The 24,978-nt window shown below is 40.8% G+C and overlaps 1 long non-coding RNA gene across 1 annotated transcript; it reads right to left on the reverse strand.

The window, feature by feature from the left end:
* Nucleotides 1-7,856: 7,856 nt before the first annotated feature.
* LOC127049809 (uncharacterized) lies at nucleotides 7,857-16,339 on the reverse strand. The gene is made up of 2 exons (XR_007774066.1): nucleotides 16,021-16,339; nucleotides 7,857-8,372 (listed from the first exon to the last, which is right to left on the reverse strand). It is a non-coding gene; the product is annotated as an uncharacterized LOC127049809 (long non-coding RNA).
* Between the last annotated feature and the right edge of the window lie 8,639 nt (nucleotides 16,340-24,978).

Consider the following 24,978-nt stretch of genomic DNA (forward strand, 5'->3'; position numbering starts at 1 on the left):
TAATTTTGGCAATTAATTTGGCAATAGATCTTTGATTGTCAGCAGGTAAGTATGCCCAGTGGTCTGTGACAGGATGTTAGATGGGATGGGATCTGAGTTACTACAGAGAATTCTTTCCTGGGTGCTGGCTGGTCAGTCTTGCCCACATGCTCAGGGTTTAACTGATCATCATATTTGAGTTCGGGAAGGAATTTTCCTCCAGGGCAGATTGGCAGAGGCCCTGGAGGTTTTTTTGCCTTCCTCTTCAGCATGGGGCATGGGTCACTTGCTGGAGGATTCTCTGCAGCTTGAAGTCTTCAAACCACGATTTGAGGACTTCAATAACTCAGACATAGGTTAGGGGTTTGTTACAGGAGTGGGTGGGTGAGATTCTGTGGCCTGCATTGTGCAGGAGGTCAGACTAGATGATCATAATGGTCCCTTCTGATCTTAAAGTCTATGAATCTGGGGTCAGGAGGGAATCCAGCCTGAACACACTGTCCTATCTGCAGGCAGCACTGCAGCCAGACTACAGTCAGCTGTCCCTGGACTATTTCCTCCTCTCCCCTCCCGGTGTATTTGCATCCAGGGGTCATCCTCCGTTACCCCAGAATACACCACCAATGGTAGTCCCAAGCAGCTTCTCTGTATCTGGAATGGCTGTGCATTCTGGAAGCTTAGGCAAGTCCTCAGGACAGCAGCTGTCCTCCTCAGCGGGGAAGAAGCATCTGTCTCCCTTGGAAACACCAACTCAACTGAGCTGCAGGGCTCGCCTTTTATACTTTTGCTTCCTGTCCCACCCCCTCCGCTTCTGTCGTGGTGGGAGTGGCTTCCCTGGCTCTATAACCTAGGGGGCAGGTTGTGGTCCCTCATGGTCTATCTGTGAGGGAGGCCATGCCTCCTTGCTACAACTGTCAACAACCTCACCCATATAGCCTGCTACACAACTTTTCTATGCACATATATTTACCATCTTTGTCACATAAACTATTTATCCAAGAACTGAGGATTTCTGAAGCACAGGAGGAAGCGCAATCCTGAACCTATATAACTGTATAATCCCAAAACTTGCTGTGATGTTATATATTCATAATCCTTTCCAATAGTTATGTCATGAACCATTTTATGATATAGATAGGGACTGAGCATCAGAATCTGATAAACTCTTACAAAACAAAGATTATGGTTGCATGTAAATATCATTTAATAGAAATCAACTGAAGAAAAAATGAAGTAAGATATTTCTATAAATTCATAGAGTTTAAAGCCAGAAGGGGCCATTTGATTATTTAGTCTGACCTCTTGTATATCACTGGCAATTGCTGTTATTAAGCCCAATAATTTATCTTTGACTAAAACACAACTTGTGTTTGGCTGAAGATTATCTTCCAGAAAGGCATCCAGTCTTGATCTGAAGACATCAAGAGATGCAGAATCCACTTCTCGCAGTAGTTTGTTCCAATAGTTAATCAGAATTAAAAAACATTATGCCTAATTTCTAAATTGAATTTGTTTGGTATCAGCTTCCAAACACTGGTTCTTATTATGCTTTTTGCCACTAGATTAAAAGGCCCTTTATTACATGATAATTTCTCCCTATGAAGTACTTATATACTGTAATAAAGTCACCCTTTAATTTTCTTTTTGATAAACTAAACATACTGGGCTCTATAAGTCTGTCAATGTGAGGTATTTTCTCCAGCTTCAAATAATTTTGCGTCTCTTTTTTGCACCCTCTCCAATTTTTCAATACCTTTTAAAAATGAGGACAGTAGAACTGTACATGTTATTAGTATCTGCGTCACCAATGCCGTATGTAGAGGTAAAAATCACCTCCCTACTCCTACTCATTACTCTGCTGTTTATGCATGCAAGGATTACATCAGCCTTTCCCAGTGTTGTACTAGCAGTTCACGTTCAGTTCCTTGTCCACTAGGTCCTTTCAGGGTCACTGAATGTGAACATTTGTCTCCATAAAGGACATTTTTCAGTGTTTTTATGCCATACCAGTAGGTCTTCAAGTATGTCTGGAGAAGTTTATATCATATTAATACTAGTCTGGAGTTCCTTTTGGTCATTAATTGTGGACATATTCTTCTGAAGGGGAAAATTGAAAAATTCAAATAATTCAAAAATTAGACAGTTTAACCCGAAAGTATGAAAAACAGCTTTCTCCCCTTTGGAAAGAGATGAAATAGAAGGAAAAGGGCTAATCTCTGGGAACAGACTGGTGTCAGTCTGTTTATGATTGGTGGACATACCACGTCAGTGAGTTCTGTTTTATCTGCTATTACGAGATTATCAGAACTGGGGTAGGTTTGTATTTAATGTGCAGGTAAACAAATGAGCAAGTCCATGGCATACATCTATCTGCCAAATAAAATACCTAGTACTGCCCCCCAGTTCTGTGTAGGTCACTTGTCACTAACAAACACTGGGAGCTAAATCAAATACAGTGTGGGAAAATGTTGCAGACAAACTGATTAGTCCAGCACAAGTTATTTCATACAAATAGAGTGACTGTTAAGTGGTCATAGGTCAAAGAGATAAAACTGCGATGAAATAATACAGAAAAAGTCATAGTGTTTTTCCCACCCTCCATATGTATGAGAACAATGCAGTTACCCTCCGACAGCCGTAAGTATGGGAACAATGCAGTTACGCCAGCATTAAACCTCTGTATCTGAGATCAGATTCTAGCCTTAGGTAAATCTAAATTGATATAACTTATACCTCCTCTGGATCAACAGTGTTCATATTACACAAACTTTCCCTTGGATTCATTTAACAATGTAAATCTATACCATCTTTTGAATAAGGCCTTCTCAGCTCTGTTTTTCCATCTATGAAATGGGGATGATGATGATAAGAAACAAATTGAGGGAGAAGGTATGAAGTTTCACTTCAGTGACTCTAAGCTTTTACATGGTAACATTTGAAAGAAGGTATAAGCTTTTCTTAAACTCACCTCTGCTATTAATGTTTGCATAGTGCTCTATTATTAAGTTCTTGCACAACAACTAGAAGCAGACTTTGAAAGAAATATTACAAGATGTAACCTTTATGGTAAACTGAATGTATTTTTTTTAAAAATCAGTCAGTATTCCATGATTTATAAACTCAATTCCTGCATAGTTTCATAAATCATTTACAATTTTGTATTTACATATGTAGGAGACAACCCAAGCATTCAGCACAGCATTTCTTCTTTCAAAATACTGCAGTGAATAACCAAGGAAACTATCACTTGTACTGAACTATAACACATAACATAGTATTACATTTGTAACACAAAACTTTAAAAGCAAGAAGATTCATCTTCAGGGATCACATTTCTTACCTTAACTTATTCCATTGTGCCTAGCACAGCCAACACTCAATCTTAGGTGTGGTCTACACTCGACGTAATACAACTTACATCAACCTTATTATGTCACTGTACATGCTACAGCTTTGTTCCCGAGGCATAGGACTTATGTTTGTGTCCTTAGGACAATGCAGTTCTTGGAGACGTGTTACTTACATCTATTGGCTGTCATTCTTGTCAATTTCATGGCTCCCCTGTGCTGCTGCCCTGTCTCTGCTCCGAGCTGGGCTGCCCCCCAGCCTCCTATCTCGGTTCTGCTGCCCAGGGTCCTTGTTTGCTGCAAGGGGCCCTGCTGCCCTTGGGGTCTTGGTTCCCAGCTCCCAGCCAGGCTGCTGCCCAAGGTCCCGGTTCCCTGCTGCAATCCAGGCTGCCGGCTGGGCTCTCAGTTCCCCACTTGCTGCCTGAAACAGGGCAGCTAACTGGATTTAAGGTGTGTATCTCCCCCCTGAGAGCCGAGCTACTTCCCTGGGGTCTCCACTCCCTGTTAGGAACAGGGAGCCACACTGTGCTCCTCAGTTCCCTGCTCCTTGGTGGGAACTTGGTAGCCATTCTGGGCTTCTTGGCTCCCTTCTCCCTGCTGGGAATGGTGCAGCTGACCGGATGCCATGTGTGGATCTCCCTGCCATAAGCCTGGTTGCCTCCACGGGCTCTCAACTTCCCACTTCCCCCTGGAGCATGGCTATACCTGGCAGGGAGCTCTGCGCCTGGAGTCCAGTCAGCTGCTTTGCTCCTGGTGGGAAGTGGGGAACCAAGAGCCCGGGGTGCAGCAGGGCTCCAGCGGTGTCCAGTCGGCTTCCCTGTTCCTGGTGGGGAGTAGGGAGCTGAGAATCCTGGTGCAACTGCCCTATTCCTGGTGGGGCTCTGGGAACTGAGAGAGGGAGACTGGATCTCAGCCCCCCACACTGACCCTCTTAAGTTGGTAGAAGCACTCCTGGGGAGGACAACACCACTGTCAGAAGGTCAGTATGGACATGAACCGCTGCAGTAATTACTGAGGTGGCTGTAAGTCAACCTAACATAGGTCAATTTAGGCTTATAGTGTACACATGTTCTAAGAAAGAATCATTTTTATATATCGGGGGTAGCTGTGTTAGTCTGTATTCACAAAAACAACCAGGAATCCGATGGCACCTTAAAGACTAACAGATAGTTAGTCCTTGTCATTTTTATATAGTGACTTTTCAGAGTAGATCCACACTAAAATAATGTTAATGTTTAACAAAAACAGACAAAAGTATGATTAAATATCTGGATGTGCTAGGTCCAAAGATATAAGAGTTGGGATAACTTAACACAGATCTTATCCCTGTGTGGATTTAGAGTCATATTTGCTCACATAAAGTAACAGAACTAGCCAGAGACATGGCATCTCTTCGTGGTGTTCCCAGGCATTCTGAGTAGCTTTGCTTTGAAATTAATCAACTATTTACAGAGTTTGAAATTAACCCATTTTGTGAAACTTTCCATGAGACTTTTACAGACATTTTAAAACCAGGTTTTGGTAAATGAAAAATAATCATAAATTTTAAATGATTTTGATAAAAATTTCACTACACTATTATTGTGGAAAGTTTAATTAAAATTGATTTTTATAGCCATTTTTCAACCCAAAAACATTATACGCAAAAATGTCTACCAACTTTCAGTCAGAATGATTTTGAAGGAAATAGGTTATTTATCTATTTATAAAGAATCAGAATAGTATACAATAAATCTGCCTATACAATGGGGGCTATGAAAGGAAAATTAACCTTGGAATAAAAAGGCAATTAAAGATAAGATTGGTTCAGAAATTGTTTGGATGCCTGAGGATCTTTTTGTTAAGGAAAAAAGCTTTTTATTTATTATTATTATTTATTGCTGCAGGAGAATGGCTGTTATCCATTTGCTCCTCTTCAATCTTTTCCCATTTCATGGTTTAATCCTGCGTACCTGACTAAATGATGGACAGAGAGGAGGATCAGGCATGAGGGTCAATTGTTATATTTTGAGGTTATCCAAGCTAAGATTTCTGACACCTTTTAACTATTATCATGTTAACTATTATTTGAAGTAATTGCACTGTTGCTGAGCTTGGCTGCAGAAGTAGGTTCCTTCAAGCAGAAAGATGTCCATTCTTATATAGGGTGACCAGATGTCCCAATAAAATCGGGATTGTCCTGATTTTGAGGCGTTTGTCCCGTGTCCCAACCCAGTTCGGCTGGGACGCCATTTGTCCCAATATTTTGTTTCCTGGTCTTCGGCGGCAAGTCGGAAGAGAGTCCTTCAGTTGCGGACAGTCTTCAGCGGTATTTCGGCGGCAGGTGCTTCTGTCTTTGACAGCAAGGTTTATTACCCCATGCCGAAATACTGCCAAAGACTGTCCGCAACTGAAGGGCTCTCTGCCAAATTGCTGCCGAACTTCCGGACGGGTGAGTGTATTTAACCCCCCCCCCCACGGCGGTCCCGATATTTTCCCCTTAACATCTGGTCACCCTATTCTTATATATGGTCCACACAGCCTGACACATGACTGTCTTCATAATGATCAATAGTTCTGAAGGTTTATCACTGGATATAGTATGTAATTACTGCCTTGCGCATTTTGTTATTCAGCCTTCCTGTGATCAAAGTGATTTTAATCAGATATCCTGTAACACCGCTTTAGAAGAAAGATCACAGTTTCACTACACTTATGACCAGGGTGCACAGTCAGATATGCCTTCATCTTTTTCTGCTCTCTCTGAAGTCAGAGTTCAGGTTTTCTCCAAGCATGCCAGTCAGCAACAGCCAGGTAGTGAGTTCAGTCTAGTTTAATAGAATACATTTTTATTGGCAAAGTTAATCTGACCTTGTTGTTTGCAGCAGAAAGAACTGAGTTGAACATAAGAACTAAATCCACTTCTAACTTATGAAAAAGGCACTGCTCACATTTGCTGAATGTCATGCGCTTTTGATATTTCACCAATTCAGGCTATAGATTCTGTGACACAATTTGTTGGTAAAATAGCTATGTTCTGTATTCCTGTTAATTCTTAGCACCATGCATTTTGCTTAGGGTAATTATAAGCTGGTGAAGTAATAGAATTTTAGGTAAAACTTTGTGTATTGTGATGAGAATGTTCTTTATGCTTGAGCCAGACGGTTCTTCTACATTTGTACATGTAATTTCAGAAAGCAGATGGGAAAAATGTACTTGAGAGAATGAAACAGTATAAGCAAAATAATTTTAAAACAGCTGATAGCTCATAGTAAAGTAGGGCATCTGATTCTACTTTTACCAATCACTGAAGTTCTAATTGCTTTGATGTAACTGTGAGTTTTTAATTCTGATTGTTAAGGCAGTCTGTTCACAGAGGATTAGATTTCTGACTATGCCCAAAAAAGCACACATTGCAGTCCAGAGGGAGGGATTCAAAAGGTGCATTGAGGCTCATCTTTGCACTCCCTTGATCCCATGCCTGTTGTATGGTGCACCTGTTGCCAAGATCAATTAGCAGAGCCCTGCAAATCTTCAGATATCCACTTTATATCTGTGGATGCTGATATCTGTGGACCATGTTTGCAGATCACGGATCAGCTATGGATACAAAATTTGTATCTGCGCAGGGGTCTATCAGTTAGAACAACCTAAATGCTACTCTAAATTAGGCTGACTGCCAATGACCCTAATGAGCTGTTATTCTAGCTCAGCAATTCTAGAAAGTCCCCCTAAACTTGAGTGATCTTCCTAGGGCCATATTATTCTCAGTGTGGAGCAAAACAACCACACAGCACCCAAGAATCTGACCCTGAGAGTTAGCAGAAAAGAAACATATGGATTCTCTTTGACAGGACTGTAGCTAAAAGCCATCTGGACTGAATTTATATTTTCCAATTCTATAATACAGGAAATATCTTTGATGTTTTCTTTAACCAGATTTGTTTAGAGAACTAAATATAAGATATATGGGGAAACAAAATACATTTCTGATTCAATCATAACTACTCACACTTGTTGTTAGAGATCCTTTTTCCATTGTTGACTCCTACATATAACAAGGCTTATCATCAATTGAAAATATGTCTATCTCAGTTTTGTGTCTTCATTTGCAAGGACTGTCTTGTTACTCTCTTGTAACCACATTTCTTGGACAGACTCAATGCAAGGTTTTGTTACTATGAATATGTCAAACTTGTAGGGAAAAAATATCAAATACAGTCAAAACCCCAGTTGTCTAATTCCAATCCATTGAATTGAACAGGAGTTTTACCATTGGTTTCAAAGGGAGCAGGATTGGGCTGCATAAATACACACAAAGGCAATAGAGAATTTAGAATTTACACTGTTACATGTGGTTTCTGCTGAGCCCCTTATAGGGAATCAAAAAGAACAGACTATACTGTACCTCACAGGGAGAAAACATGTTTTCTCTCTTGAGTTTTAAATGTTGCATTTGATTACAGAACTCATTGTGATGGCTTTCTCTCTTGATCCTAGCTCTAAAAAGGGACTGCTGAGAAGTAAGAAAAGCAAAGGCCACTTTGAAAATGTGCTGTTGTGCTAGTTTTATTGCTTCATATGTCATTGATTCATTTAAACACAAGTTTATTTACTTTTCCCATTGCTGTTTACAGAGCTCAAGGTTCCAGCAAATCCAGGGATACACAAAGAGGCATAACTGATAGATAACACACCACTCTCTCTCCCTCACCCCTCCCACCCCCATCCTCTCAGTTAAGCATTATAGACTCAGACCACACATCTAGGTGAAGATAAGAGCGAAGTGTAAGTAACAGACCTTTTAAATCCTATGTAGCAGCCTGAAGTAAGTTACAGTCCTGATAAACAAATTTAGGGTTGATCTTGCTGCCATTGAATTCTATAGCAAAACTCTCATTAACCTCAACAAAAGCAGGGTCCTTCATCTAAACATTTGTTCCTTCACTTGAATATTTAGTTTTAGGAGTATTAAGAGATGTTAAATCAAGTTAATACAAATATTCCAGGGATACTTTTCAGTAGACAAATTTGTCTCCCTTCATCACCTCCAAGTTTTTCCAATTCCTGTCAGAGAAATAAAGGAGAGTATTTTAACATAATTGATTTGTATTCAGTTTCTTATCACTGCAATATTTTTAGACAGTGAAAATTCAAAGCCACAGGATTTGATCCCACACCACTAAAGATAATGAGAGATTTGCTATTGACTTAAATGGAAGTAAGATTGGACCATAGGAGAACTTTCTGGAAAATAAGAGGATGAAAGAAACAAATACAAGGAAAATTCTGAGGTTTGAGAATAACACTGTTAAACAGACTAAGATGTATGAACTAAAAGGAAGGATAATTAGTGAGAAGTACAACAGTAAAAAAATCTTAAATATAATCATTACAATTATAAAGTGCTTTTCATCTGTAAATTCTTAGTTTGTGAGTAATTTGTGTCTTACCTGTGTTTGGACGATGCCAAGCAAACAGGGAGTGCTAAATTAATACAAACACTAAACAATAGGGCTCCAATCACTTTAAAAAAGGTGGGTCCATATCATTATCCACTTTTTACAGAAGGCTGAACTGAGGAACAAAGCGGAGGAGTAACTTGCACAAGACCATACAGGAAATCAGTGGCAGAGTCAGGGACAGAATTCAGATTTCTCCTCTCAGCTGTTTCCACGATCCCCTGTGAGCTACTCTCTCAAAATGTAGGTGGCATCTAAAATATCATGAGATAATTTGATCTGGACACACTTTCTCCAAAATCTCAATTCTGAAATAAGACCTTAATCTAACATAAATAAGTGCTTTGTTGATTTACTCCCTTCGTTTCTCAAAGTAAGTTATTGGTCTCCTGCACCAATCAGACAACTTCTCAGGAATGTACTAAGACTCATCCTAGTGGAAGTACTAATCTGAGCATGCTTATCTGATTAACAATCTCTTAACTGGGATTTATTCTCTTGAATGTATCTATTTATTAACTGTTTTAGGATTTTATACTGGCACTCATCACTGTAGTATCTGAGCATCTTCCACACAAAAATTGATAGCAATAACAAAGTGTAATGGCCCATGGGTTCCCAGGCAGCCGTCACACCCTTGTCGCCACTGGGCAGATCATCCTGAGCTACTAGAAGTGAGGGACTTGCAGAACTCTGACCATTCCTGGAAATAATGACCATGAAGATCCCGACTGGAGGACAATGACTGGCCCCACTGATTGGCCAGATCTGATTGTTTCAGCGAGAAAGAGGCACAGGAAATTGTTGAGCACCTGAGAGGCTTCTTGCCTGGTTGCTGTACTGGACCTAACTTTCACTGATCCCTGAACTCTGATTCTGGCTTTAGCCCTGGCTTGGATGCTGGCTTTGACCACTAGACCTGACCATTAGATCAGACTGCCCACATACTGGTCCTGATATAAAGCTCTTATTAGTGAATAACAAAGCATTGGCATTTTTAGGACTTAGCATTTTGTGTTGTAGATAGACTGGTGGGGAACTGATCTACTGTGGCAAGTCAAAGCTACAGTCTTTCCTCCTCCACCTGCCAGGAATTTCAGTTGAAAGATGATGTATTCTGTTGATTAATTATCACCTGAGTAGATTAAACTTGTAAAACTAGAGACAGATATATGCTGAATAACAGATAAACGTGGTGCAAAAAGGAACAACATTTTCCGCCTTCCCGTGAAAAGCTATTACTTAATACGTCTGTGGGGGAGGCAAACTAACATTGGATGGCTTATGTGCCTCTTCCATATGCCACACCAGAGGATATGCCCCTGATTGAAGGCCGAATGCTGTTCTTCAAAGTACGCAGGCCACTTTTTTTGTGGCTGGGTAGTCCTGTCACTCTCATTAGTCTTTGCAGTTGGAAAGCTCTGTTTTTGCAAGCAGGTCTTCCAGCAAGTCCCCAGGGGGTTAATCCAATGGGTGGATGGTTCCCACTCTGCCTATGCTTTTATCATATTATACAGGATTCCAGAAGACAGTTGTGTGATGTTTGAAGCCATATCCAGAGCACAGCCATGCACATTTGAGGGTAAAGAATAATGATGCTCTCACTTGCACCTTGCTCTGATATTTCTAACTGTTATCTCCACTGTCCTCAACATTCATATTTCACATTCACACAGTTCTTCACAATGGGCATTCCAGACTTGTCTTAGCCTTGATATTTCAATTATTTCCAGGCTATAAATCGAAATGACAAAATATTTGCTAATTTAATACCTACCTACGTTATGTGTATCAGTTAGAACTAATAGATCACTGATTTAGGGGAACAGACACACAATCAAACTTCATATTCTAATTCCTATTTTCAAGTTATTAAAATACTATATAGTCCATTATCCTAACCTATGGACACTTCACAAAGGATTTTTCATAAGTCACTTCTTTTTCACTTAGTGCTGAAGGTCTGAATTAACTCCCAAGAAAATATCTAGGACACTATTTTAAATTCGAAATCCCTATTTTAGAATTTCTATTAATCAATATTAAAAAATTAAGTGTTTACCAGCAGGACACAAGCAGTTGCTAAAGAGTTATCATGGTTATTCCCTGTTATAATTACAGTGAATGCTATGATTTCTCAGATACCATTTAGTGATAACTGTTGGCATAATATAATTTTTGGAATGATGACCATTATTTCTTCATGGCTGTCCTTGATAGGGCCCTTCCTAACATTTCGTGAGACTGAACTTCTGGTATAGAAAACATTGGACTGTGCCAATTGCTTTATAGCTCTGGATATTACAGGGGAGCTGTGCAAATTAATATGGGCATTGCAAAGGAGCTTGTACTCTTACCATGGCCTTAGGTACAATGGGCTATACAGTCATGCCACCTGAAAATCTATTCCTGTAAATGGAATATGGGGAAATCCAGGTCCAAAATGAGATTTGATTGTAAGAAGAGAGCATTTAAGAAGAAAGTCAAGCAAAGGCATTTTGTCTGATGTTTCAAGGTATTAAATAGCAATTTGGGGAATCTAATGCATACAGTCAGCTCTGGTTGCATACAGCAAAATATAGTATGTCTTTAGTATTCTGGACACAATTTTCTACTTGAATAATGCAAAACCTTGAGAAGAAGCTGCATATAAATCATTCATGAATAAAGCCTCTATTTTTTCCTTACTTGAAGCTATTTACTGTAAATAGGATGGGATAATCTCTCATGTAATGTGATCATTGCCTAATTGCAACACAAAACAGAGCTCTTTCAGCATGTTGGGCATAACATTGTTGAAGCTATGTTAAAAAAAACCCAACAACCCTAAAAGCAAATTGCTTCATTTAGTAAAAAAAAAAAAAAAAAAAGAAAAGACTACTTTAAGTTTTTTGCAGCAAAGAATCCTGTGGCACGTTATAGACTAACAGACGTTTTGGCGCATGAGCTTTCGTGGGTGAATGCCCACTTCGTCAGATGCATGACATGACATGCATCTGACGAAGTGGGTATTCACCCACGAAAGCTCATGCTCCAAAACATCTGTTAGTCTATAAGGTGTCACAGGATTCTTTGCTGCTTTTACAGATCCATACTAACAAGGCTACCCCTCTGATAATTAAGTATTTTGTTCACTGTTTCCAACACTGTCAGTGATCTGCAAGAAAATATAAAATCATTGGTGGTAAAATTTACAGATGACACAAAATTGGGGAACTTATGATAAATAATGACTGGGACATGTCACTATACAGCTCAACCTGGATCATATAGTAAGGTGATCTAATGTGAACAACATGCATTTTAATTAGGGCTGATTGAAATTGTTGTTTGACATAAAACTGGGTTTCTGACAAAACATGCTTTTTGTGAAAAGTATCTTCTTTCCATGGAAAATTTTGATTTATCATCAAACCAGCAAAATATTTCTATTCAGATACATTGTCACAGTCTCTTATGAGAGGTGTACAATGGTATAGCCAGAGGGCTAACGTGATCTGTGGCGATAAACAGGGGGATATCAATTAGAAGGAGGGAGATGGTATTTGTATGCAACAAGGATGTTCAAAAACTGGAAAGGGTTAAAAAAAAGAACTCCAAGAAGAGTTTGCAGACTGGGAAAATATGCCTTACAGCAAGAGACTTAAGCTCAGTCTATTTAATTTATGCAAGAGAAGGTGTAGATTGTGATCAAATCACCTCTTAAAGTACCAAATGGGTACAAGATTTCTGCTGGTAAATGGCTTTTTAATCTAGCAGAAAAAAAAGCATAACAAGATCTGCCGTTGAAAGATGAAGCTTGACAAATTCAGGCCAAAAATAAGGTGCAAGTTTTTTAAAACAGCGAAGGTGATTAGCCATTGGAACAACTTACCGAGGGACATGGTAGATTCTCCATCATTTGCAGTCTTTAAATCAAGACTGGACATCTTTCCAAAAGATGTGTAATAGTGCAAACAGACATTAGGGCTTGATGTAGAAATTACTGAGTGAGGTTCTCTGGTCTTTTTTATGCAGAAAATCAAACCAGATGATCACCATGTTCCTTTCTGGCCTTAAAAATCTATGTATCTCTGAGCAACATTTGAATTAGCTCCAACCAGTTATGCAATTCATTAAAAAAAAATAGAACATTATAACAAATTGATTGTTAACAGGTTAATTACGCAGAGGGGAATCTGACTTCTTTCTCTGTGCTGCAGAGGAATCTGAATTCAGGGAAGTCTGTGAATTTTCACTGTGTGAGAATCTTAGGACCTTGGGCAGGAACCCAGCTTTTGCATCCCACTAGCACAGTTCTGGAGGCCCAGGGCACAGGACACTTTTGAAGGCCCCACTACAGTACTGGAGTTGTGATTCCCTGTTGAAACCAGACATTTCCTCCCCCTTGACAGTTTGGGGTGTCGAATGCGGACAAGGGATTTAGATGTACAACTTCCATTAATTTCAATGACAGTTGTGCTTATAAGTGCCCTCTGCAGCTTTGAAAACCTCAGCCTACCTTAAAAGATATTCATTTAATTATGCCTTAGAGTGAATGGGAGAGTTGTTTGAGTGAATATTTCAGTAGGGTCAGTAGTTCAATTTAGTAGCTGGATCAGTTTGGTGTGGTATGTTTGATTATAAGAATAAAACACAATAGTATGAAATATGTGTTGTTATTGGTGTTGCTGTTAGGTTCATAATTGCACTTTAATGACTATAAAGAAAACACCTTATACATTCCTCTTTTATTTCTTCTTAGTCTGTTTTCTAAATCATCACATTTTATACATGGCTCATTAAGCAAAGTAGTACGTTGTGATTATGACTGCACTTCACTCTGTTTTGTCTTCCAATCTTTGTTCTAGTTCATCTACCTTTTCATCTGTTTTTCTTAAGTTTCATTTTAATGCTGCAATAGAGTTTTCACATTTACCAAATGAACATGCACTGTAGTTCCTTTGTCTAACAGCTTTCATTTCCTTTTGAAATCCTACTGTTGCACATATTATTGTTTGCCTTGTCATTTCTCTACAAAAAGGGTAAATGGTCTCCTCTACATGTAAGAATTATCATTGTGAATATTTGGGATTATAGATGGTGTTTTATGGCCAATTATACTCATGTGTCTCCAATTTCAGTGTAGATGGTAGCCCTTCGCTAAACTGTTGATTTACATTCTTTTAGGTATACTTTATCAATTTTAATTTTTCTGGTTAATAGCAATAATAATAATAATATCTTACACTTATATAGCACTTTCCCTCCTAAAGAATGACAAAGTGTTTGTGAAGAATGTGGTAGTTAACCACTTTTTTTTCTGGATCTAATATCTCTCTCTTTAGGGCTATAGGTTATTGTGTGGCTGGTTCTATGGAACCCTAAGGATTAAGTCCAGCTTGAGTTCTTCCAGGAACCCAGAGTAACTTTGAAATCTTGAACAAGGAGTCTTTGGAATGGATTAATGCCTATGAGCTAAGGAGGAGAGACAATGACAGGGAGAATCAGACTCAGAGATTTGCCTTGCCCATCCAATGCTGCGAGCCTACCTAAAACAAAGGCCAAGGTTTAGATAAGATAATGTTTTTAGGCTTTTATTATTTTAACCCTTGTGTCTCTACTTGTGATGTTCTGGGAATAAATAAATCATACTGCATTTTCTTACTGGTCACAAGTTCCTGGACAGAATTCTAGAGCAGGGGTCAAACAGAAGTGACCCTGCTGGAGATAATGTGGTTCTGGTAAACAAGGGGGCTGTAATGGGATGATCCAGTTGGAAAGTGAGTACTTAGCAAGGGTGCCCATGGCAGAGACAGAGAGTGAAATATACACAGCACACCCCTGGAGCTGTCACTGTGCTCTAAAAAACAGTGGGCTAATCCTATGCTTTTAAATTGCAGGCATCATGGTCCAGTGGACCCAGCTAAGGACTGGGAGCCAGACACTCTTGAGTTCTGTCTGTCCTTCTAGTCATAACAACTCAAAGGAAAGGATAATCCCCTGCACACCAGGGAATCAGAAAATCCAGCTATTGCAGTCTGAGGAGACCTTTAAAGACTCTGTAATAATACTGCAGTTTCACATCTCTCCCTCATTCTAGCAGCAGCTGCACAAAGGAACACACACAGCCACCACAAACAGCTAGCACCTGTCAGGAGATGGGATCATAGGCAGTCAGACCTAGTGGTTGAAGCGGGAGTAGTGTTGCCAACAGTCCTGAATTAAAGGGGACATCCCTGATTTAAATAGAAAATTGCATATCCATACTAAATCAATACGGATGCCTTTTATCCTGTATTTCAACAGTTGGGGGCCAGTACTCATTGGTGGATCTTTCCACGTCCCTCCCAACTCCGCCCCTTCAGTGCTGCACAGGTAAAACAGAATGGGCCATGTCAAGGTCCAAGTTGGCCACGGTCAGGCCAGTGGGCCAAGGTCAGAAAGGGAGTGAAAAGACGTGCCCATGAGTACTGGCCCCCAGCTGACTCCAGCCCTTGAATACAGCTCCATCTGCTTTCCCTGTGAAGGCTCCGTCTGGTAGAGCAAATGGACAGGGCTGAGTGCCCTGGAACTGCACTGAAGAGCCAAGGTCAGGAAGGGGCTCTGTCTGGAGGGGAGTCAGTCCTCCCTGGGGTGTAGCCTCCCCGCTTTAAAAATCTCTGCCAACATCCCCAGCAAAGTTCATAACACTGCAGCAGGCAAAGACCAACAACTGCTCCTGGTACCTGTGAATAACTAAATAGGAGTCACAGAAGCTGCTGGCCTAGCACTCGAGGCCTTGGATTCTCTGCTAAGGAAAGAGAGAAACCCTAGGAATCATGGGAATGGGATAGAAAGGGACTTGCCCTTAGAGTTTCAAGTCAAGATTGGGAACATGTAAGGTCTGTCCTGTATTTTTAAACACAATGTTGGCAACCCAAAGTGGGAATCAAGCCTAATGGTTGGAGTCTGAATGCTAGAGCCAGGGATCAAGACAGTCTGAGAACCGGAGTCAGAGTCTAAATACTAGATCCAGGAGTAAAGATAGAGGCATAGTCAGGAATCAGAGGCAAGGGTCAGAACTGGATTACCAGAAGTCAGGGGAGGCAGGAGCAAGGCTGAGATAAAGATGGGAACAAGGCTGGGTTCAGGCCATGATCTGGGCTGGAACTGTGGAGGAACAGAGCAGGAGCAAAGCTTGATGACCATGTGGGAGGGGGATAGGGTCCAAGGATAGGACTCTGCATTCAGCAGTTAGTGAGCTACTGCTGCTGCTGAGATTAGGAACTGACCTGCTAGCTTCCTCAGGCAATCAGGCATGGTGTGATCCATCAGGTCACCTATCTGGCTTGTGTTAGGAGTACTGAGCAGGAGCAGCTGCAGGGTCTTACTCTTAACAGCATCACAGCTGATACAACCTGCAGTAGAGCGGCGCCGGGGCTGAACCCTCCTTGCGGGCGGAGGGGAGCCATACCGGCCCACAGCACTCTGTTGACTCAGGTCCCGTCCCTTGCTGTGGGGCGGAGTGAACCCACAACAGTTAGCAAGTGGCCCAGGCCCTAAGGCAGGGCGGGGCAACACACACAGTCTACGCTCAGGCCTTTCAGCAGGGCTGAGCAACAAGGTAACAGTATATATATAAGCCCAGGCCCTTAGGCAGGGCAGGGCAACATGCACGGTCTAGGGTCAGGCCTTGTCAGCTGGGCTGAGCACAGGGGAACAGTATATAGCCTCCACAGGTCAGGGGAGGGGGAGTCTGCCACCCTTGAAGGGATGGCAGGGGAACGCAGGCCCTCCCACTCCACTGCATTCCAGCCCGGGGCCCTAGTAGCAGTCAACACCGCTACTGGTCAGTGGGGGATCCTGACCGAAATACACTGCCATCGGCTCAGGTGAGCCTGCAGCCTGACTGGGGTCGGCTGCCCCTGGGCTACTTCCAACTTTCCCCTCACTGGGTACCTGCCCTCTGCCAGCATAGTCCGGGAGGTCCCAGATCATGGGTTCCTCACGGTGTCCGGCGTCGGGAGGTCCAGCCCACTCGTCGGGGTATCGGGTGTCGGGAGGTCCGGTCCACTCCTCGGGGTACCGGGCGTCGGGGGGTCCAGTCCACTCCTCGGGGTACCGGGCGTCAGGAGGTCCAGACAGCTCCTCCACAGGCCAAGCGTCGGACCGCTCAGTCGGCTCCTCTGAGTACTGACCCCAGGGGAGGTCAGGCCAGTACCCTTCCGGGTACCGGGCACTGGGTTGGCCAGGCCCATCAGGATCTCGGGCCCTAGCGTCTGCCTTCACTGGCAGCCTCCTCCTAACTGAGCACTGGGGCCCGGCTTTTGTACTTCCGGTCCCGCCCCCTGACTTCCAGGGGGCAGGGACAGGCGGGACAGGCCTTGGACTTCCTGTCCTGCCCCTTGACTTCCGGGGGGCGGAGACACGCGGTGGGGCCTCCACTCGTGGCCGCACCTTCTCTGGCCTATGTCCCTCAGGAGTGCGGGGGAGTGGGGCCCCCTCACTACACAATCCTTAAAACAAATGTATAGTTCCCCTGTCCACTAATAAGAAGCACCCAGCAGACAAGGTAGCACTGTCTTGCCCTATCTCCTCAAACCTAGAGGAGATCCAGGATGTGGCTCAGCACCTTAAATTTCTCACAGCTAATCTCCAGAGTCCAGACCCAATACACAGCTGGCTGTACTCTGGACTGGATCCTCAAGCTATGGATATGGACATATAAAGACATAAGGATCAGGCCCTAAGGTTACCAGTACAGTGAGAATATTACTGTATTTTGCATTCCTCTAATTTCATAAACAGAATTGGTGTTGGTGGCTATGATAGCAAAATGCTGAGTTTTTCCTTTTGTTGAATTGTATATTTATTGACTCTGCTTCTACTTTTGGTTCACTAATTGTAGTAGCATTCATTATTTTATTCCTGGACCAAAAAATAAACCTGTTAAAATGGAGTAATAATTTAGACTACATATCAGTAATTTCAGGGTAAGAACCTTACAGGAATGTTGTAACTATCCCAGAACCAATGATGAGAAAACCTAGTTAGGTTATGTGCTTAAAAGAAATCCAAAGATGTTATGGTAGGAAATGTACAATTAAGGCATCTAAAGAACCTTAACTCTGACCCTTTTGGACACTGTGCTACAATCAACTTATTATAATTGTCATTTTAGTGTAGTGGTCCCAGATTAGATTAAACTGTTTATTAAAGATATACTTTTTCTTCTTCACCCCCTTCATTGTGTCCTTACAGGGCAGAGGTAAGGGCATTGGGGTACCATTACTATGCATTTCTTACCATAACATCTTTGGATTTCCTTTAACTGTAACTATAATTCTGAATTTCCTAGGTTTGCAGTGCTTGGTTTTAGAATCATTATAATATCCCTGTAATGATTTTACTCTTAAGGTTTGGAATATAAATCAATAATTAAACTGCATCTTAATGTAGTTTTTGTCTGGGAATTTCTGAGGGTTTGGTTTTTTTTTATATATTGAAAATGTCATGCACAAAAACTGAACAAGAACTTCAAAGAGAATGGTATCATGCAGTATTTCTAATAATTTGAAGGTATCAATCTTAAATCATTTTTACCTGTAAATTCTCAGAAAATGTGTTCAGTACTCAAAGGGTAGGTGTTGTAAACTTGAGCAAGATGTGCTGTATTCTTCATACAAAACAAAAAGGTTGAATCCCTGCTTTAAGTGTAAAAACAAACAAACAAACAAAAAACCTTAGCCTTAACTATGGAGTCGTGACCAGCATCTCCATAATGGGTCAGCAAACTGTTGAATACTGAATTTTAAATACTCTATCAGTTCTAATCAAATTCTTTCTCTGGTGTCTTGTCTAAATTGTTCTACGTTTTTATTGCTTTTTTTTAAAAGAACCAGTATGCTGCACTTTTAGGCAATCTGTTTAAGTCAAGGATATTTGCAGTTGTTTTCCACTGCCATCTAGAAAGCATATTTCCTTTTAAATGGAGGGCTATATTTTCCTTTTTTTATATAAACCTATGACTAGTGACCATCTTATAAAGGCTTCTACCATATTAAATACAGCCACAGCAGTCCACCAACTGAACAATCCATTATTTTGTAACGCCATTCTTTGCTCTGGAGATGAATTTATTGAACTTTAAAACAGAATGCTATCAACAATCCATTTCCTCTAGCTGCATAACACCCTTCTACCAATCACCTGGTGAAGCTGTCCTATTTCACTTATTCTGTCCCAGTCAATGAACTGTAAGTACTTTTTTTTCCCCCCCTAAGGTTAAGAGCACTGTGGGATATATATAATTCAGGAACTTCTTGATATGCATCTGCCAACTGTTCTGATATGTTAATCCACTCACAGGGGGCTTTTATTTGGTGTTTAATATAAATCTTGGTTTGTGAGTTTCAACATTATTATATCTTCTGTAACATAGTAGCAGTTCTGGAACCAGTGACACCTGAGAATGTCAGTTGTTTACTATGAAAGCTATTTAACATGGTTCCCATGTACAGAGGAAAACAACGAACCTTCACATGCTATTTTTAAAGCACAAAGGAATACTCTGGTAATCTTTTTCTTCATCCTAGCTGTCTACCTCCAAGAAATTAGCTGCCTAGTTACCAGAAATCCAAGCCATCCTGAGAAGAGAAGATTCTCTCACAGTAGGGGGAATTCAGTCCAATTCACATGGTGCAGGTGCAGAAAGCATAATATATTTGCAGTACATTTAATTCAATCTATAACTACTATTCAGTGTGCAGAATGAAAAACCCTCTGATGTCTTATGCACACACAAGAAGGGAAGAATGAAAAAATCTATCTTGCAGAGAATTTAGGTCAATCAATTTTTACAGACTTTCCTTAAGCTAGCCAAGAGCTTAGTCACTAATAAAACCAGTAAATAGACTGCTGCTTTATTAAAATAAATTGAAAATCTCATATGTTAGTTAAATTAAATATATCTGTTGACATTCAGCGGTCAGTGCAGGATTTTACAAAGTGCCTTGGGGGCAGGGGGAGAGGAGATTTTTAATTGAAAATGGGGCCAAAAATAGGCAAGAGACATAGCTCCTGTCTCAGACCAAGGCCCTGAACCTGGAATTTGTTCAGTACACCCCTGTAAAGCCTCAGTAACCTCACTGGGGATATACCTGGGTGCAGGGGTCTGCTCATGTGGAACAACTGGCTGGATTGAGGCCTTAGTGCTCCAGTGTGCTTAGCCCAGCACTGATGCATAAGAAAGGATGAGAGAGGATGTGCAACCAACCTGCTTGCTCCCTTTAACACCCATGCCCAGTCCTGCTGGGGAACCCAAGTACTGCTTTCTGTTAACATCCTCATGACGAAAGCTACTTGAATAGAGTTGGCTTATGCACTGGCTGATGGTGAGCCTGACCTCTTCTTGTGGATTCCTCCCTTCCTCATCAGGCAGTAGAGTGGGTCAGCATGCTACACCCCTTAGCAGAGTGGTGGAGCTATGTAAAACATTCAGGGATCAGGGTGAGATGTGTGAAAGCCAGAGACAAAGCTACCTTGGCAGCTGGCCCAAGCATGATACAACCTGACAGCCTTCAGGACAAAATGCAAAGCCCTTCGCTTGGCCATGATGTATCATTCTTATAATTAGATCAACAGAAGTGGGGAGAGGAGAACCAAAATAAATCAGGAAACAGCCTCCCTCCTCTTCCAGCAGTTATGGAGAAAAGAGCAGAGGGTTCTGTGAGAGACCCTCTACTAGGATTCATGTAATCTCATTATGTGCTCATGTGCCAAATAATGAATACAGTAGAAATACGAGAGTAAGATGGGAAATTGTTTCCTGTGAAATTTTTGAAAAAAGAAAATATTTCATTTGGAAATATTTTTTTAAAATATCATGAAGTTTAAGATGAAAAACCTGAAAAATTGCAACACAAATGGAAATTTTTGTGAAAAATTTCCATTTTGTTGAAAAGTGCATTGAGCTCTAATACCTCTCCACACCTTTGCTTCTTCACAACTAGGCTAAAGTCTGCACAACTTTGTGTCCTCCCTGTATCTCTAGTTGGGTTTCCACTCCATCCTGTACCCTATGTTCCACCAATTCCACTGACCTTGATGTTCACATCTTCTGTTTCTTCCACTCACAGCTCCAGGTCTCTTTTAATGTGTTTCCTGTATCTGGATTTCCCTCCTCCTGTAGGCACTGCACCCTCCCTGTCCCCCTTCAAATTCTCCCTCAAATATAACTTCTTCTTTTTTTTTTCTTCCAGTGAAAAGATACAAAGAGAGAGAGGAGAGCACATAATGGAATGCTGTGAATTGTTTTAAGGTTTTATCAGCATGAGATTGGGGAGGGCCACATCCTTTACTATAGGTGAAGTCATAAATGACTTGTGCAGGCCATCCCAAATGAGTGCTGACAAAACCTTTACACCATACCCCACTACATATGTTCTGTATATGCCACATATTTTACAGGAAAAAAATAGTTGGGATTTTTTTCATTGTTACTATCTTCCTATTTTTCAAAACTTGGATACATGTCTCAACTTTGAAATCTGTATAGGAATTAATTTTATTGATAATAAACTCTCCTATCCTAGTGTTTTGGATGTCATCTGAGACATTCAGGTGATACAGGTGAACATGCAAATAAAGAAACAACATGTCTATCAGACGTAGGGGATTATTTGGCTAATGAACATTGACATCCTACATTTCTCCCAGCATTGTAAATACTCAGAATGGTGTGTGTCGGGGGCAGGGGGGATGTTAAGAAGACAAAAAATCACTTAATTCTATACTGCTAAACTGTCTGCCTCATTAATGGTGAAACAGGAGGAATTAGACAAAACATTAATGGTGAAACAGGAGGAATTAGAAATTGTGATTTCTGCAGATCACTAGCAGCCTGTTTGTGGGAGATCCTGACAAGAAAAAATAATTGATGGATTTTATTTAGCTGCATTTATATTTATATTTTATACATTGAAAAACTGAGTTTAAAAGATTTAATTTAATGCCAAAGTTTATTAAAAATCACATTGTATTTGTTTTTAAATTCTTATGGTCAATTATTAGGCCTAATATATAAAAGAGAACAGATTAACCTATTAAATCAGATGCTGAAGCACTAGGCAAATTCAAACTAGGAATAAGGTGCAAATCTGTAATAGTGAGGATAATTAACCTCTGGAATAACTTATCCGGGATGTGGTGGACTCTCTGTCAGTTGCAGTCTTTAAAACAAGACTGGATGTCTGTCTTAAAGACATTTTATTGTTCAAACAGAAGTTATGGGCTTGATGCAGAAAGTATTGAGTCAAGTTCTCTGGCCTTGTTATGCAGGCAGTCAACTAGATGATCACAATGGTCTTTTCTAGCCTTAAAGGATATGTCTACGCAGCCCACAGAAGCGAGCCTCCCAGCCAGGATTGATAAACTTGGATTAATGGGGCTTGTGCTAGCACTATAAAAGTAAATAGTACTTTGAAGTTGTGGCTCAGGCTGGAGCTCAGACTCTGAAGGCTAGGGAGGTGGGTGGGTTTCAGAGCCTGAACTCCAGCCCAAGCTGCAACTTCAAGGTGCTGTGTACACAGCTATTTTTAGGGCACTGGCACAAGCCCCTCTAGCCCAAGTCCATTGACCGGGGCTGGGAGTTTTGTTTGTGTGGGCTGTAGACATACCCAAAGTCTATGAATCTAACTAGCTCATATTCAGTTTGGTCAGCATCAGTCATTTCAATACAAAGAGAGAGGAGGTCCTGATCCAGCAAGGCACTTTCGCATATACTCAAAGTTAAATGTATGCATTAGTGCTTTGCTGGATTGGCCCTTATGTAGGAGATTCCAATGGAACTTGTGCTCCTAAATCCCTTTGCTGCATTTGAAAATGGTGTCTTATCTCCATGCAGAACTTTGATAGAAACCATGCAGACTTATGAAGAAGATTAAAGGGCATAGATTATATTTGGAATCTAATTTTGGCTTTTTCACTGGCATACCTGTGACAGTTCTCAAAGAGAGTTTAGAGGCTCTAATGTGAGACGATATACATATAGGCTCATGAAAACCAAAAATGCAACAATCAGATTACTTGAGATTTTGATGCACGTGAGCTACTATTTCTCAATCATCAAGAGTGCTGCCTAACTAAATTGTGATTTTTGCAGATCACTAGCAGCCTAAGATAGAAAATAAGTGTCTTGATGGATATAGCCAAGTAGTTTTGCTTTAATAACAAACAGCCCTTTTCATGGATAGTAAAATGAAACAGCCCCAGCCACATCTGAAAACCTTTTTTAGCAGTACTGGAAGATATTAATAGTTGATTCTAAAAGAACCATATAAAACCATATCTTGCTACTAACTTAACCCTCAGAAGGACCTAATTGCATTATTTAAGATACTGGCATATGGCACTGGGGGCAGTACAGAGACATGCTCTTCCAGGGTTGCTTATAGAGACAGAATCTCTTCTCAAGTTCCCAGTGCATGTGGCTGAGGGACAGGCTAGAGGAGAACTGAGTCCCAAGCTGAACTGTCCTTTGATGGGATGCTCTCTCCAGGAAGCCTTGCTGTTGTGCTGGTTGGTGCAACATGAGTGCAGGCCCTGGGCCAAGCTATATGAAAGGAGGTGAAATAGAGACTGTTTAAGGGAAAGGCCATGCCATTCCCAATCCCCATGCACATTGACCGTTGGAACTGGTCAAGCATGAATGAGGTCTATGGAGGGGTTACTTCCTGTACTTTCCCAATAATATGTGCACGCATACACACACACAAATTTAAACTCTAGATCCAGTTAAAGCCAAGAAATCTGAAACCCAGTTGCTGATTTTTTTTTTCTAGGAGTGATGCCTCCAGCAAAACCTATATGACAGATAGGGAAAGATACAAGTACTCCGACCCGATCCAATCTCCACTAAAGATTAAAGGAATCTTTCTATGAACTTCCGGGGGAGCTGGATTAGGCCCTGTCAGAGAGATGCTTAGCTGGTCATTGAGTAGAAACAGTATGTTGTGACCTAGGTGGCCAACCACAGCTAGCCATTACAGTTCAATTTTAGTGTTGCCAGCTCTCATGATTTTATTGCAAATTTCACAATATTTGTTTGCTCATCCCAGGCGTGGTTCCCCTGCTGAATGCCTTAATTTTCACTCCTTGGCACCAGCAGGGTATGAATAGATATCAGGATACTGATATTAAGAATCAGGGTGGCTTTGTATATAGTTAATGGGAAGCGGCCTGGCTTACCTGCTGCCACACCTAAATAACCAGCTATAGTACACTTTATCCCCTCTGCCTCAAACCAGTTTTTCTCAATCTCTAGCTTCCCCAAATTCTGGTCTGAAGACATACTGTATCGCCACAATGGGTACATATCCTTCTGCCTCTTCTACAGGTGGAAACACACTCAGGATATCCCTGGCCACTTCTTGGACTTGCCTTCACTGGTATCAAGCATCAAATCTAGCAAACTTTCTGTGATCATGCAGTAGGAAAAGCAGTTATCAGTTAAATGTGGATAATAGATTGCAATTTCCTCCTCTAAAGGTATCTGCTAGCATCCATTTCAGAAGCAGAAAGAGGCTAAATTCATCAGATGTATTAAATGCTGCAAATTATTTGCTCTATAATGTTACCATAGTTACAGTTGGGCACTTATTCTCACATCATTATTTTTTTCTTTTTATTTATGTGGCTTCACTGTAAATAGTGTTTTATTTTTTTGAGTATACCATTTACAAAATGAATAAGAAATGGAGTTCACAGGAACATCAATATTGATATTATATCCAATGTATTTTTTGGCATTGGCATTAATGTTTCTTTGCATAAGTGCAGCATGACATTCATATAAAGCAGTTGATCAACATTGCTTTGCTGCTTTTGATTTCCATACTGATGTCAACACATACAGTTACCTAATGAAGACATCATAAAAATAATATCAACTCTTATTTTGCCACCATTGCAAAGTACATTACCATTAATATAAAATATTGTTTTGTATCTGGAGTTACTGCCAACCATATTAGAATAAATGTACTTCAGGAGAGTATTGATGGCTTTTTTTAGAAAAAGAAGTCCATAATGAAACTGCCATACAGACTTTTTCAATTAATTCCCATCTTCCTATTACATTTTTTTTCTGGTTGTTTGCCAGCATAATGATCTTTCTCAGGTTGATCAATTAGCTTATCTCCAGTAATGGAGGACTAGTCAACCAGAGACATTGCAGTTCTTTAGGGGACAAA

The sequence above is a fragment of the Gopherus flavomarginatus genome, chromosome 4 (assembly GCF_025201925.1).
Source record: "Gopherus flavomarginatus isolate rGopFla2 chromosome 4, rGopFla2.mat.asm, whole genome shotgun sequence".
Lineage (NCBI taxonomy): Eukaryota > Metazoa > Chordata > Testudines > Testudinidae > Gopherus > Gopherus flavomarginatus.